Source organism: Taurulus bubalis (genome assembly GCF_910589615.1).
Source record: "Taurulus bubalis genome assembly, chromosome: 5".
NCBI lineage: Eukaryota > Metazoa > Chordata > Actinopteri > Perciformes > Cottidae > Taurulus > Taurulus bubalis.
In genome coordinates, this window is record NC_136593.1 from 25,445,042 (window position 1) to 25,461,285 (window position 16,244).

Consider the following 16,244-nt stretch of genomic DNA (forward strand, 5'->3'; position numbering starts at 1 on the left):
CATTGGAAGAACTCCCACCCACCCTCCCACTCTCAATGGCTTAGAGATGCCCTTCGTTTTATGACATTAGAAAAAATTAAGTACTCTTTACAAGGCACCTCTACTAAGTTCTGTAAGGTCTGGGAACCCTCTCAGGGGGTCAACAAACTCCTCAAGCCCATGGACACCATCTCCTCCTCCTTCACCACCAGCAAATGCAACTCATTTCTATCCTTCTTTAATGACAAAATCACTACAATTCACAACCAGCTGGCTACCTCCTCCCCTCCACTACCTCAACCCCCAGCCATCAATATGACCCTCCCCAGTGAGTGGCTTGGAACTAGCAATGGACCTCTCCTCCATAATCTCCAGCATGAAGACCTCCACCCTTACTCTCCCCTCTCATCACAAACATCATCAACTCCTCACTGTCCTCTGGTATCATACCCCCCCCTTCATTGCCATAAATAACTGTAAATCCTCCACCTCCCCAGTGGCCCACGGTGTCCCCCAAGGTTCCCTGCTTGGTCTCCTCCGCTTCATCATTTACATCCTTCCCCTTGGACAAATCATCTGTCGTCATGGTCTTGATTTTCACTGTTACGCTGTCGACACCCAACTCTATTTCTCCTCCAAGACCATCACCTCAGTCACCCACTCAACTCTCACCTCCTGCCTCACTGATATAAAATCCTGGATGCAGCAGAATTTTCTTAAACTCAACTGCAATAAATCTGAAATGCTCATCATCGGCCCTAACTCCCTCACTCGCTCAGCCCTTTCTCTGAACATTGATGGCTCCATCGTCACCCCCTCCACCCAGATCCGCAACCTTGGCATCATTCTTGATCCCACACATTTCAATATTTTCAGAACTTTGCCACTCGAATGCTCACCTCCACCTGCCGCTATGACCACATCACCCCGGTCCTACGCAACCTCCACTGGCTCCCGGTCAAATACAGGATTGACTTTAAAATGTTACTTACCACTTACAAAGCCCTAAACAACCTGGCCCCTCCTTAACTTTCAGACCTCCTCCCCCTTCACGCCCCTACCTGTTGCCTCAGGTCCGCCGATACGAACACTCTGAAGATCATCAAGACCAAGCGCCGGACCTGGGGTGACAAAGCCTTTTCAGCTGCTGCATCCATCAGGCTCCCACCCTATCGTCATTTAAGCAAGCCCTCAAAACACACCTCTTCAAACTCGCCTTCACCTGCTAACCCCTGCTTCCTACCCTTCACCTGCTAACCCCTGCTTCCGACCCTTCACCTGCTAACCCCTGCTCCCTACCCTTCACCTGCTAACCCCTGCTCCCTACCCTCCACTACAGGACTAATTCCGTTGCAGCTTCTCCAGTTTTTTTTGGGGGGGGGGGATTGTTTGTTTTCTTTGCTCCATTGTCTTTCTATATTTTTGTTTTGTTTTTGTTCTGTTTGTCTCTGTCAAGCGTCTTTGAGCATTTGGAAAAGCTCTATATAAATTAAAAGTATTATTATTATATCTATAAAGCTGTACTTTATATGACATTTTAAACTCATGTACCACACGTTCTGCAGAATTTGTATGTACTAAACTTCTTTAAAAGCGATGATGTCCAAAATATTTATCGATTAAAATTACTTTTAAAGATATTACAAATTGTACCTAATGTAAATGTAGTGTAGTGTGATGATTTTCAACATGTTCTGTCCATGCTCAATTTGTATGCAGTGTATGCTGTATAAAACGAGATTGTGACTATTTGTTTCCATAAAGGACACAATTACATTAAATGTCATTGATATAATTCATTTGGAAAAAATGTATGGTCGATAATATCAGGATTATTCCTATGCACTATGAATGCAACATAAATGTTGCGTTCCTTCAGCTGTGGTACTTGTAGTTCTATTAAAGCGACACACCGGTGTTTTCCTGTCTACAGCGCTTCTTTAAAACTACACTTCCCATAATGCAATCGCACTATTCCCCCGTCATAACAAGGTGAGTATATAAAGCATGTTTTTGTTGTTGAACGTGCTGTTAGAAGAAGCATATCGTGTCAGTAACTGTGATGTAAAAAGCCTCGACTGCTTTGTCATTCATCTCACTGAGCCAACACGCTTCCGCATTGTTATCTCCGCTAACGTTACACGTGACACCGTAACGTTACAGTAAGCCAAGACATCCGTATGCACGTCAGTCCCTTTAAATTAGCCAACCCGTCTCACCGTATGTGGTGTAACAAGAAGAAAGACTTCCCGAGTTGACGAGTGTTTAAGTGCAGCGTGGTGTGTGTGTGTGCGTGCGTGTGTGTGTGTGTGTGTCGGTAAGCTACGGGCAAAGTAAACCGCGCTGTGCTGCTGCGGGTTGATCAATGCGTTCAGGCTAACATTAGCCTCGTCCTCATTGGTTCCTCCAGACAACACTGTGAGGGTCGTCTGCTCGATTCGGTCGTTTTTTAACAGATAAAGTCCATAATGTTATTAAATAGACTGTCAGCGCCTCTCCCACACGCGGAAGCCGGCACTCAGCTGGTGCTGCGGGGAATACTGTTTCCCTGTCGATACGTGTCTCCCCCGACCACCGGTACTGAGCCAAAATTGAACGCTGACATTTCATCTCCACAACTGCTGCTAAACTCCGTATATAGGCCGAACAAAGACTTTACCAGGATTTTCATTCAGGATAAAATGATAATTTTAGGATTTATATTAGTCTGCAAATAGAACCGGGACATGTTCCCTCTAGAAAAGACACGATAGCACTAGTTTGTAATGGGGTATGGGGCAAAGATAGCAAGCTGAACCCTCTTTCCATTCAGGTGTGAACAAAAATAGATGTTTCATAATGGGATGTTTGGCAATACATTCCTAATGCAGAAAATACATAGACAATTATTTCTTGGCATTTCTGCCATGAAGGAAAGTGGAAAGTATTATATTAAGTCTGCTTGTTCTTAATCGGAGCAATTTTAGCCTACATGATACTTGATACAATGTCGAGTAGAATAATAAGAATGAATTGACTGAAACTGAAATACTCTTGATGTCTCTTCACGTACTACACGCCTCCTCAGCTTGATGTGTGTGTATTGGTATACCACAACACAGTATATAGTGGCCAGTCTACTTAATCTTCTTGTTAGATCCCATGATTTACATATTAAGTGTGCGAATGCTCCACATACCCTGTACATTAAGAGGTATTTAAAAGCCCTTCCTTGAAAAGAAGGAGCGTGAATAATGCATGTTCCACTAGGTTGAAAATAAGCCGTCCTGTCACTTTTAAGACCATAAACATGAATTGTGTGAGCAACTGAACGCTATCATTTCTAAATTGGAGGCAATAGGATTCTGCCTTTGTGGTAATTTACTCTGCCTGCTTCACTGGCAGTTTGAAAGGACGCTACACTTTACGTGATGGATAGTATGGCCATTGTGTTGGAATTATGCATTGTTTTTTGGTGGTAGTCTCTTTAATCTTGCATTTCTTCTAAAAAGTGTATTGCTTAACCCAGTTTTAGGGTCTTCATGGTAATTGAGACGTGTTGAAAAGCACATGACCACCTACAGAAACGCCCGGGACACCTCTGTGTTATGGATTTTAGAATGAGCAACAGCTTCCATGTGAATGGTGGCCCGCATCTCTTAGGGGCTTTTAGTCTCTGAGGGGAAATCACTTTTGACTGCACCGTTCCTGTGTTGAGGCCCTTTGTAGGCGAGTTTACATGAAGGGGACATTTGGGAAGTGTTTTTGCTTTCTTCTGTGTGTGAGTCAGATGAGGATAGTCGGGACAGAGCAGCGAGAGAACAGAGGACGGCTGCCTCTTCCACGGTTACATGCACCAATCTGATGCACTTTGAGAGCGAAATGAACAGGCTGGATCTATAATGCACTGTGTTCTTCGAAACCACATGGTGCTCTAGCAGTGGTGGTATGTAACTAAGTACCATTTAGAATAATATGTATATTCTTGAAATACTGTACAATTACCTTCACTACATTTATTTGACAATATTAGTTACTTGTTAGGCCACGTTGCTAATTCAGAAAATATAGATTCACAAATATCTTGAATATGCAGTAAATATCATTCTGAATAATTTCTCTCGGTTAGTACCATCATTGCTACTTGCTTTTTCAGGAGAATTCCATGTGTCATGTTAGCTAACCAGAGCTGACAGACTAAGACAGGCACGTCTTAAAACGTTCTGAAAACGCACGAACAAGCACTGCATACAAATTTACCTTTCATCTGTATTTTGACTGGTTTCCAGCAAGTATCTTGAGAGGCTAGAAAAGGCTGTGTGTGTGTGTGTGTGTGTGTGTGTGTGCATGTATGTGTGCGCGCGTGTGTGTGTGTGTGTGTGTATGCTCATAACTCAAATTATGCGTGCGAGTGCACCGAGCGAGCAGCTGTCACTGGAAGAAATAAGTGCCATTTTGAAACACTGCATTTGGTTGTCATAATGAATACGTCCATGTCCTACCATACCAAACATATTGGTCTAATTTCTCGCTGTAAGACCATTTTAGAGTTATATTCTTTTATATTTTTATTGAGCTATGAATGAGTTCCTCCCTTAATTCCTGCAACTAGTTAAGGTTAGAACAGTTACAACTACAATCATGGTTATAGAAAAGGATTTGGTTAAAGTTAACCCTCAATGATGACATTTGAAAAGGCTTGTCTGCAGGGTCCGCAGAGATCAGCTCTATGGAGCTCTTATGAGTCTCTTTAAATAATAGTTTTTGTTTTATGAATGATTTACGGTGCAGTCTTTGTCCTCTGGGTGACTCTGATAAACCTTACACGCTCTGATAAACCTACTCTACACAACCGGTTCGGCACCAAACGAAAGACATACAGAGTTAATGAGGATCGCTGGTGAAGAAACTGAGCCAGGTGGCAAGAAACCCGACTCCACAGGAGTGCTAATGTCGCTCTGCGTCCTCTGGATGTGTGTGTGTGCAGTTGGAATCCAGCCTGTTTGCCATGACAAGTTTAGAAGGTCATGTGTCAGGGCTGTTAGTGTGGTAACTTGTTGGAGAGATTTCCCCAAGAAGCCAAAAATCAGTTCATGCAGCTAGTGTGGTGATAAAAATAACATTTTTGTTTGAAATTATGAATCAGAAATTTCCATTAAAGACCCAGTAAAATGAAAATTACATTTCCTAGTTTTCATCCTGTGTCCCAGCGTTAATTGGTAATTTATCTTTTGTTATAAGCCAAATTAATGTAATTAAATCAGTATCTGAGTATTTTTACATCAAGTCTTTAAAAAAATTGCGTCTGTCAGACAGGACTCATCCTGCACTTGGGTGCATTGACAAAAAAATCATCCAATCAAATGAGACTTTGGGTGACCAACTAGCCACAGCGGTCATATAAAACTGGATCGTAGTTGCTATCTGACATGGAGAGACATCTAGAGATGTGTGTCTGGATTATCAGTGGACATGCACTTTGTGGTTGAGGTCCAGTTCAGGGGATCTCAACCTTCTAAGGCCCACTTCTGTTGTTAAAACACTAGTACAATAAATGAAAAAATAAACGACTTGGAGTCATTCTAGAGCTTCAAACCACTCCTGGCTGAACTCCAAGTGTTGGGCGTCGGGCTTCAGATTCTGGTTTGTGCACGCTTCAGAAAGGAAATTTGTTTGTTTACATTTTTTGTCAATATCTGTATCCAGCATATACCAGTGTTGCTTCCTTGAATGCCCTGCTGTGGTTGAGTAGGCCCGAGGTCACTCTCAGTATAAATGCAAATAATAGATGTGTATTTTGACTCGTCCTACCTTGTAACAAAGCTAAAGGAGAGCGTAGACCTACTAATCACCAGCAACAACTGAATTATCTCTAAAAATCATTTTGATCAATAAAGCTGCTCTAATACAGCCTCAAATTAGCAAGAGAAAAAACTATAATGAATAATATGAAGTCATAATATTAAAATACGACGAGTGTTGCTGTCTCTGTGTCGCCCTCGTGTAGAGACAGTGATGCTCTGTTTGGGACTGTCTCTATACTCCAGGAGGATTCCCACCGAAAAGCTTGGGGAAGCAGTTAGGAGTTGCACTTTATGGGAGATGGTGAAGTTCACATTTGTGTGGACAATAAGTCACAAAATAGCAGTGGTGGGCCGTGGATTTTCTACCTGCGGTTTCAGTCTGAGTCATAATCTCTATCAGCTGTTCAACAGCTGGTCGAGTTGTAACTTTATTTTCATTATATTTCGACTTTATTCTCAACTTCTCAGAGGACACAGATATGTGGGATTGCTTTGAATGTGCAGAAGTCTTCCTGAAACCCATACGAGTCCATGGGTTTATGAATTAATAAAAAGTACGTAATGTATCGTTTAGTGACCAGATGAGACATGCCCCTAAAACAAAAGACATAAAAGCGGAGGAAAAGATCATCATGCCTAAATGTGTGTTGACTCAGCAGAAATAGTTCTACATTAAGTATACACATATATATTTATCTTTTTTTATTCTCTGCTGATGCCTGAATTTTGTCTTCTTATTCACATGAATAGACCAATTATCCAATAAATTGGTTGCATAGAAAGTAAAAGGAGGAGATGAAGTGGGTTGCACTATTCCATCCATTTCAATGTCAGTTTTGTTGTTTTTTATTTTGTCTATTCCTGTGTCTGTACATGGAGAGCAATGGAAAAATCCGGCGTCAAATTCCTTGTATGCGTGCGTGCATACATCGACAATAAAAGTGATTCTGATTCTGAGTAGGACCCTCAGACCCCCTGCTTCATGTGTGTCCCCTGCAGCGGTGCAGGTTGTGGACATAGACTCCTTTTTAAATACCGTATCAGGTCTATTATATCATCTTTTATTATGTTCTTTCATTATTATACAGTGTCTTACCTCCAGCAAGCCTCTGCCTCGTGAGCAGAATTCATCATAGTGGACTCTTTATGCTGCTGGACGTTTGGCTTTTGATCAAACACTCATTGAATACATTTTTTCATAATATTTCGTATAAGAACATACTGTATGTTCTATGTGTTCATATCTGTATCAGTCCTCAATGTCTCAATAGTGTTGACAATGTTTTCATCTGGACTGGATCTGGCTTCACTGTGTGATCAGAGGCTGAGGTGCGGAGAACCGTCTGGGGGCTCGAGTAACCGGCTGGATTTGATTCATTTTCAGAATAATTTCTTCTCCCCTTCTCTCTATGGTGCTGTTGAGGAAACGCACATGACTTCTCCCACCTCTAATAGCAGCCATCTGTTCGTAGGCCTTAACATTAGCATTCCTACGATTAGATTTGACTGATTTGATCACAGATGTGTTGTTTTTTAGTGCTGATACAAGTTTTTCATGTTTTAGTTGCTACTGATTAGGGCTGGGTATCTGTACTCAATACCTTTTTTAAGTAATCAACTGAAGAGTGGGCGTTACGCTTTTGTGACAGCGTGGTTCTGGTCACTTGGAGGACACTGTTAGCAGTGGTAACCGCATTATGAGTATCGAGTGAAGTCCTCTACTGGTATTGGTATCACTTTAAAGTTACTACAAGGACAACTACTGAAGTTACTATGTTCTGTGTTGATTTTGGCGGTCCCTGAGTACAATAGTTGTAGTGTTTGCGAGCACCTCTCATTTTACTGCAGCAAGGTTGGTCCTGGTTCTGGTTCCTTCACTCCAGCGGGTCCAGCAATACTTCCTGGACCTCCAGCAGTGTGCTGTTGGTGTTGGCTCCCAGCAGGTACCGGCGGAGCAGCGATGCAGAGCTCTGCTGCTGGCCGGAGGAGAGACGCAGCTCTCGGGCGCTGAGCTCTCCTCCTCCCGCTGAAGCTGTCGACTGCAGGTCGAAAGCGCCAGCACCACCTAAGTCGAATTATGTTCGACCTGCATTATTTCATCAGATTTTGCGCATAATCCCACCCGGCAGAACCGAGGACTAACATTAAGAATAACTGTTCAGAAATAAAGGGTCTCGTCTACTGATGTAGGTCATATAGAACCGTTAGTAATAAATTAAGATTTGTATAACCAGTTCAAAGTTCCTCACAGTAACTTTAAGGGTACTGGTGTTGGTACAGGCATCATCATTCTTCAACAATACCCAGACCCACTTCGGATAGAAAGTGCAAATATTCACTATTTTAATGGGAACACCATCTTTTCTTGTAGTTTGTTCCAGTGGTAAGTTATATTGATACATGGAAGCGTGGTGGAGCCGGCGGCGTGTATTTACATAAAGCATTAATAGTGTGCATCATTCGATCAGTGACACTGTATCCCTCAGATCCCCTGACCTGCTTTGCATCATAGCTCCACATGGAGATTTGCAAACAGGGACGCATAAAGTGAGAGAGCCTGTATCAATTATGCACCATTTATTCATGCCACAACAATGCCTCGCTCAGTTGATTTGGTTCCTTCTGCTTCATGTATAATTCAACAGAGCTGCGTCCATTCTCTCAAAGGTCTGTATTTTCCCAGCTCGTCACACATGCAGACGTATTGTGTTGGTGCATTGTTGTGCGTCATTTCTGTCCCTGAAACACATACGTTCTCCTGTTGAACCTTTGGGGGAGCATGCTACCCAGACGTAGCCGATTTAGTGGCGGGACAGCTTTGTAAAAGATATATCTCATGAGCTTTCATATTTTATTAACAACCAAACAGCGCTTCAAAGATAATTATACAGGTCAGATGGGGAGACAATCATTTGTTCATTCATACCTTTTAACAATTATTTCAGCAGCAGATTTACTGTATTTTTGTTTTATATATATTTTAAATGTTTTATATCTAATACTTAAAATAAGTCTTAATTGTGAAATGTATTCTAGCTTGTGTTGGAATCATTGCGTTTAGGTCGTCAACCTGTTTCTAATTGAACAACAAATAATTTAAATTGGAAAACAAGTCCTCCAAACATAACCACGATATACCTTCGGTCAGAGTAGTACAATAGGTTCAACTGCAGGCCACTGTACTTCAGCATTGGCCGACGTGTTTTTACATCCAGGCGGATCAATACGCCAGATCAATACTCCAATACTGTAGAAGTAAGAAGCATGACTCATATGTGCTCTTCTACCTTCAGGCTGTAACACCAGACAGGTTGCATGTGTTGGTCAGGTATTGAACTTTATTCATTGGTATTGTTTTTCACGATGTTTTCACGATGTGGGAAATAGGACCTGTCGCCAGGTTAAAGAAAAAAAAACAAAGGTTAAGAAATACAATGACCTCATACAAATGTTATACGATGGTAAATTGAGTGGTCGGAATACTAGAAAAGCGCTGTACAAGTACAGTCCATTTACCATTTACAAAATTAAATAGAATGACTTCTGTCACTGGGTACAGTTAGTGCCTCTTCCTGGTCTTCAACCCAGCCCTTCAATATAAAAGCTTTCTGAGCTTTTTTCTCCAAATGTTTCTATGATAACAATATCTTGACAACTAACCACCGTTGTAGCGTCGCTCCTTAGTTTTTTATTATCTCTTTGAGCTACTTGTAAATTACTCTGAACATATTATGTTAATATGGTGACTATTTCCTGCAAGCCTTTATTTTGTAAGTGCCTTTGTATGTTTCGGTCCTTTTTTATTTTGAAGCTTTTCCGGCGAGACCGGAAGTAGATGCAAATCTCGTAACTTGACTTCGCATTAAAAGTACGACTTGACACGTGTACTAAAGGAAACTTTGTTCATTAGGTATTTCTCTCAGTACAAGAGTCTCTTCATGAACGACTAAACACCTAGCTGCAACGGGAACAAGGTAGTTTATGTTTTATTTTGACTATATGTTTAGTGACTTTATCTTAATGAACCTGTAAAAGTGTGGTTAAATGTATTGTAATAAGATGCTAATGTTAGCTGGAATGGGAATGGCTAAATTGCCATGCTGTAAGGTTATGCTAATGCTACATTTCAGCCTTTATATGTGCTTTTTAAGAAAGAGAAAATGGTGTTTAATGTCTACATGTATAGATGAATGTCATCTAATTCATTTTGATGTCTTATTTGGGGGATTTCTGGAGATTGATTGTGAAGGAGAAAAGTAAATAATAATATGATAAATGTTTGTTCGTCAAAATAAGGTACATGAATAAAGGCCTCTGGAAACATCAGTATGCTTTAGCTTTGTTCGGCAGGGGTCTGCTACACTACTATCCATTTGTTTTACATTGGTTTTTCACCATGAGCCCGGTAAATGTACACGTGTTGATTCCTTTAAAAAAAAAAAAAAAAAATTATAAATATAAAAGATTGGTGGATGCATCATATGACATACCCGGTCACATAACTGTGGAAACCTGTGACATCAGAACATAGGGCGCCATGATTACACAATGTGACTTTTGTGATGGGGTGAGCCATATTAGAACTAAGCTGTGTCCACATGTGTGTCCACACTTAACACTTTAATGCGACCTGCCTGATCAGATAGTGATCGGATACATTTCGTAGTCTAAACGCATCATTTCAGATACATTCTTCACAATAAAAGCGGGTCCTGGTTTGGCTGCGCTCCTCCATAGAGCTACTCCTGTGTGGGGGGAAATGATCAGGAGGCCAACTACATATGTTGGAGGGCTGGATTTGGCTGGACTTGGCCAACTACTGCTGCAGTTTGTCAGTGTCTTCCAAAATGAGCCACACATGTGATGTGATGCCCATATCCTCATGCCAATATTGTTTGCCAGTGCCTTCCAAAACGGTTATACATGATGATGATTCAAGAGACTGTATTATTAGATCATACAGAAAAGATGGTGGTCATGAGTAGATGAGGAAAGGATGGTGGTCATGAATAGATGAGGAAAGGATGTTGGTCATGAAGAGATGAGGAAAAGATGCTGGTCATAAAGAGATGAGGAGTATTGTCCCCCAACTCTTTGTAATGGTGGTAGGAAAGTCTCACGTATATCCAGAATATAGATGAGGAATAATTATTTTGATATGTGCATGTGAATATCATGTCAAGACGGACACAATCTGAACCTCTTCTTTAAGAGACATCAAGTCTGAAGTATAACGTCTAAATATGTCTTTAAATGACACTTTGCTATAACTAACTAACCCGATTAATGCAGTGAGTTCTTTGGGAGAGGACAGGATTGATTGTAATGCAGACTGTGACTGTTATGTCCTCTGTAAATAAAGATGATGGTGGTTGTGATACTTGACCTAAAATAGCTGAGGGAATTGGTCTAACTTGGAGCAGATAGCCAGCACAAATTTAAAGCTACCTGCTCTCAGAGTTCTTCTGACTGTTTCTCTAGTCCTTGATACTGTATGGAAATGCAGACAGCTGAAAGTTGCACATACTGCTTGAGGTCAGCGTTGCTGCCAAATGATTTCCACTGCGAGGTCATTAGGTCAACGTCAAGGTGTGGAGAACGGGGCGCTGCTGGACCTCCAGCTGAATATCAATGCTCCACCTCTTCCCCTTGGTGGGTCTCACATTTACATCAAAAATCACATCCATCCCGTTTTCTTCTCCCACAGGCAAAGAGAGCAGGGCAGCCGCTTCATTCTCTCTCAGCCACGAGCACAAGCCGTCCTCTGCAGCACGAGAAGTCATCCTTTGCAGGTAAAGATTACACAGCATGCCTGGATCTGAACCAAAGCGCACATGTGATTGTAGTGGTTTGAATGTTCGAGCTAGATAATTATGTGGTACACTTGACAGTTCACAGAACGCGGTTTAGAAAGGGGTTCGAGCTTCATGGCAGTCAGTATTTTCTGCTCATTACAGAGCAAATCAAAATCATCTTTCAAAGATGAAGGAAAGTTTATTTTTGAACTGGATCTGCTAAAACTAGTGGTTTGACAGAAAGAGCAGTCTTGAATTAGACTTTTTTTTTTAAACAGTCAGTGCTGCATTACTCAACAATAACATGTCAAAACACACTATTGAAAATGTTTGACAATATTGTGAAGTGTACATAATTTGTCATTCAAGCATACAAACCCACCAGCACGGTCCTTTTTTAAGTTGGAGTATTCATCCTCAGTAATGCATTCATGCAAATCTGTGATGCAAACAAACCCTTGTGAGCCGTGTGCCAGCAAATGGCTCAATTCAACAGTATTTGCAAGCTCTCAGTGCTTTAGACTGAAGCTCTCACTAATTCTGCCTCCATTCATTTTGGATAAAAAGTGAGTCATTTCTGCACCAAACATGAACAATTAAGTGACATGCAAAGGTCCTGGGCTGGTTCCACCAATGATCAATGATTCTGTTATGTTGTAAAAAGACAAATCAATCATTAATAAATATCTAAACCCTCCAGTAACAGGTTAACATGAAACCCATGTCTGATTTGAATGAAAAACTTATTATTTACTCGATATTCACAAATCAATTTTTTTCCCAAATCCTCAATGGACCCTCTAAGGATAGACACAGACCATTAGGGGGGCGTGTTCGTGTGCGTGTGTGCGTGTGCGTGTGTGTGTGTGTGTGTGTGTGCGTGTGTGCGTGTGTGCGCGTGTGTGTGTGTGTGCGTGTGTGCGCGTGTGCACCTTTTATTCTCTTCATGTCTGCCCTGTAAAGAACGTTGTAGCTGCTGCTTCTAATGTGTCATAAACAAAACACTTGGCTCTTGGTAGTCTGCATACCCCCTTTAAAAGATGCTACTCTGTATACTATGGCTGCAACAACGAATCGATAAAAATCGATTATCAAAAGTGTTGGCAACGAATTTCATTATCGATCCGTTGTGTCGCGCGATTATTACGGCATTCAATAAGTCGCGGAGAAGAAAAAAAAAGAGCGGCGCAAAGCAACTGGCCTGCCAGCGTCTCTGAGATTAGAGTGAGACACTGAGAAAAGCTGAGGTTGTGCAAAAATAAAACATCTTTGATGTGACATGTCGAGTCTTGGCCAATCAGCGTTAAGATGTCTACAGCGGCTTCATTTCCCTCAAACTTGTTTTTAAAGAAAGCTAGACAGCTCGCTATCACGTTAGCTAACATGTTTGGGTTGTGTATTGTCGTTAAAGTTACTTTATGTTCCGTTACAGTTCAGTCTTGCTTGTAAAAAAACGTAACGTGATTAAACATACCGTAACCCCCCCGGTCTGGTTCAGATCACGCGTCACTCGTTAACGTTACACCGGCGGATCTGGCTGCAGGTTTTTTTATTTTTTTTTACTCAAAGTAGAATGAATCAAATCACGTAGTTGGGCTGAGCCAACAACGTCATGTCGTGGTGATAAGAGACCCAGAATGAAATAGTTTAAGGAAGAGGCTGCTCAATATACAGCGCAGCTTGATGCAGGGCTGAGATGAAGTGGGTCTCTCAAGTAGAGGTCAAAACAGACGTGAGGAGCACTACAGTTTGTGTATGTTTTTAGTGTTAGTCCATTTTTATTTCATTTTTTTTAATTAACAGCTCAGGGATGTTCAAGGAGCAACCTGTTTGTGCACTTTCTGAAGAGGTTTTGCACTGTCACTTCTGTTTTTGAATAAAGGGTTGTAAATTAATGCTATTTTTTTTATTCGATTCATCGATTAATCGAAAAAATTATTAAAATAATCTTTAGTTGCAGCCCTACTGTATACCCTTAAATCATTTTAGGGAGTTGACTATTGAAATAGCCTAATCTGAAGTAGGCTTAAAGGAGATTTCACCCATATATTACAAATATAAAATAATGACCAATGGAAAGAGCGGCTTATTTGTGAACATTTGGCAACCTTCTCCTCATTGTGAATCGCTGGACAATGCCATGGTGTTCTAGTTTGGTCAACTGAACCTAAAACTTGTGACCTGCTCACAAGGCACTGCATGCCTCCAGTCATGTATTATATGTTATATTTATTTGGGCTCACTGTTTGCAGTAATGTGGAAAAAATAATGGGGATAAGTCAAAGTCATTGATAGCCTTATGGATAATTCAAATGCAATAAAAAGGGTATAGTGCAATAGGTAAAATATTTTTGAATACAATAACGTGCTTATTTTGTATGCCCTTCAACTGGGTCTATCCTGTTAGTGTTGCTGCAGCGGCTCGCGGCTTATGGCGGGAGCTTTGTGTACGTCAATGTCAGCGCTCGCTGAATGGGGAAGAAAAAAGATGCCACAGTTGCTTGTCTGCAAATCCCAGCAGACGGCCGTCATTTATCCCCACTCTGTAGTTTGTGCCATTAATCCATCTGAGAACCAAGGCCCTCACTCTCAGATACATTAAATAGTTAGCTCATGGTACGACTTGGTGGTTTCTGTACGGGCAAGAAAATATTATACTGTCAGTGATTGCCGATGACAACAATGTTGTACAGTCAGATAAGCCAAAATATGATAAGAGAGGGGGGAAGGGAGATTTGAATTTACTGTGAGGAAGAATTTTTACAATCTAGTCTGATTCTTTGATGCAGCTTCCAAGTCGTAGTTAAACCCTGAAAAAACACCCCAATTGTCCAAGAAAAGTATTTAATGTGCAGTAAATAATGATCAGGATGTTTTATGAACTGACACGAGCATCAAAAGCATTTCAGATTATTTTTGCAGCTGGGTGCCCCCGACTCTATATTGCTTATTCATATATTTCTTCCTGTTAAACAAAATATGATGTGTGCTTCCGAAGGATGGTATCAAGCCAGTCTGTGGCTACATCCTAAGCCTGCCCACTTGTTATCGGTTGAAATTGATATTAAGGATTTTATTGAAATCACTCTCGTAACTGTACACCACTCAAATATTCTGTTTCGCTGGGGAATATGACACAGTGCAGGATCTTAAAATTACCATTGGAGCTGCATGTCTTTGGACTGTGCCCCTCTTGCTGTGAGGTGACCACTTTAAGTCTCAAAATCTGAAGTTCTGCGTCCTTTATGTGGTGATGCTGAAAGTAAAGCTGTCAGTGTGCTTCATCAGAAGAGCTACGAGAACCACTAACCGTAGAGTTCCGATGTTGATGAATTAGGAGGGCTGCCTCCGACAATTTTTGTAACCTTCCCAAACCAATGATCTGACTTCCACACCCACTTCATGCTGTGATTAGCCAGCTGTACAGAGCTGAGAAAGGAGCCGGGGCTTGTCCTATTTTTAGATGTCACGCATCTCCCAAGGGAGAAAATGTGTGGCATTATCCCTATATTTAAACGATTTTTGTTTCCCCCTCTTGATGACGGTCTGCCACCTTTGCATGTGTCCGTTTGGAACAGCTAGGAACACTGTTGATAACAAGTTGTATAAGCTAGAGCGCTCATTGACATGTCGACCTGATGATAGTACTCAATGGATATATAGGGTAACACCAAGTTATTTCAATTCATCCTGAGAGGAGCGTGAATTTCAAAAATCGAATAGCAATTCATCTAGTCTTCAATAAAAATCCAAATGGAACATCAATGGGATGTTAAAGGCAAAGTCGGAGAGTCACCAAAGCCAGTGGGAGTCATTGTCTGTTGACCATAAATGTCCCTACAAATGTTGGTGTTGTGTAGTTCTTAATTATAGTACTTCTTTCACTGGATAACAAAAAATGTTGACCCGCTGAAGCTAGAAAGTCAGTAAAATAAGATAATCCTTTATTGGTCCCGTAGTGGGGAAATTGCAGGATTGCAGTAACTCATAAAAGCAGGATTCATCCCCTAAGGACTATGAATATCCATAAACAAATGTAACCTGTATACATATCTAGGGGTGAATAGTCTGCCCGACACCAGAAGGAAGGGAAAGGGAAGGTGCTGTGTTTTAGTGAAGTCTGAGCAAGTGGACAGCCACAGGCTATAGGCAATAATGATTAAAAATCTATGGGCTGGTTTCATTGTTGGCATTAACTAACTAAATTAAGCGTCACATTTGCTTTGTGGACATCTTGTTTAATTTAAAGGGGCATTCTGTAACTTTAAGTGTGGGGACCATGGGGTCACCGCAGAAACCCACACTCAAACCACTGCAGCTGTTTCCTGCTTGATGAGCATGGAATGGGTCAATTGGCTTGAACAAGTTGATGGGGAGAGGGATCTACTGTAGCTGTGGATCCCCTCAGGTCCCACAAGGTGATTCAAAGTTAATGTGCAAAAGGGAACTGGCAACTCCTAAATTGGGAGATGCAAAAAGATGGACAAAGTGGATGGGCAATTTTTCTAAAATGAAAAAGGAACTCTTCACAGTTGCTGTCATTCTGCAGTCACTGTATTATTTGTGCAAGCACGGATACAAATAAAAGAAATGTTTGATGACAGAACATTTATAAAATGTGGAGCGAGGGAGATTAGAGAGAGAAGGCAAAAAGCAAAGTGTTGGTACAGAAATCCACTGCTGCTTG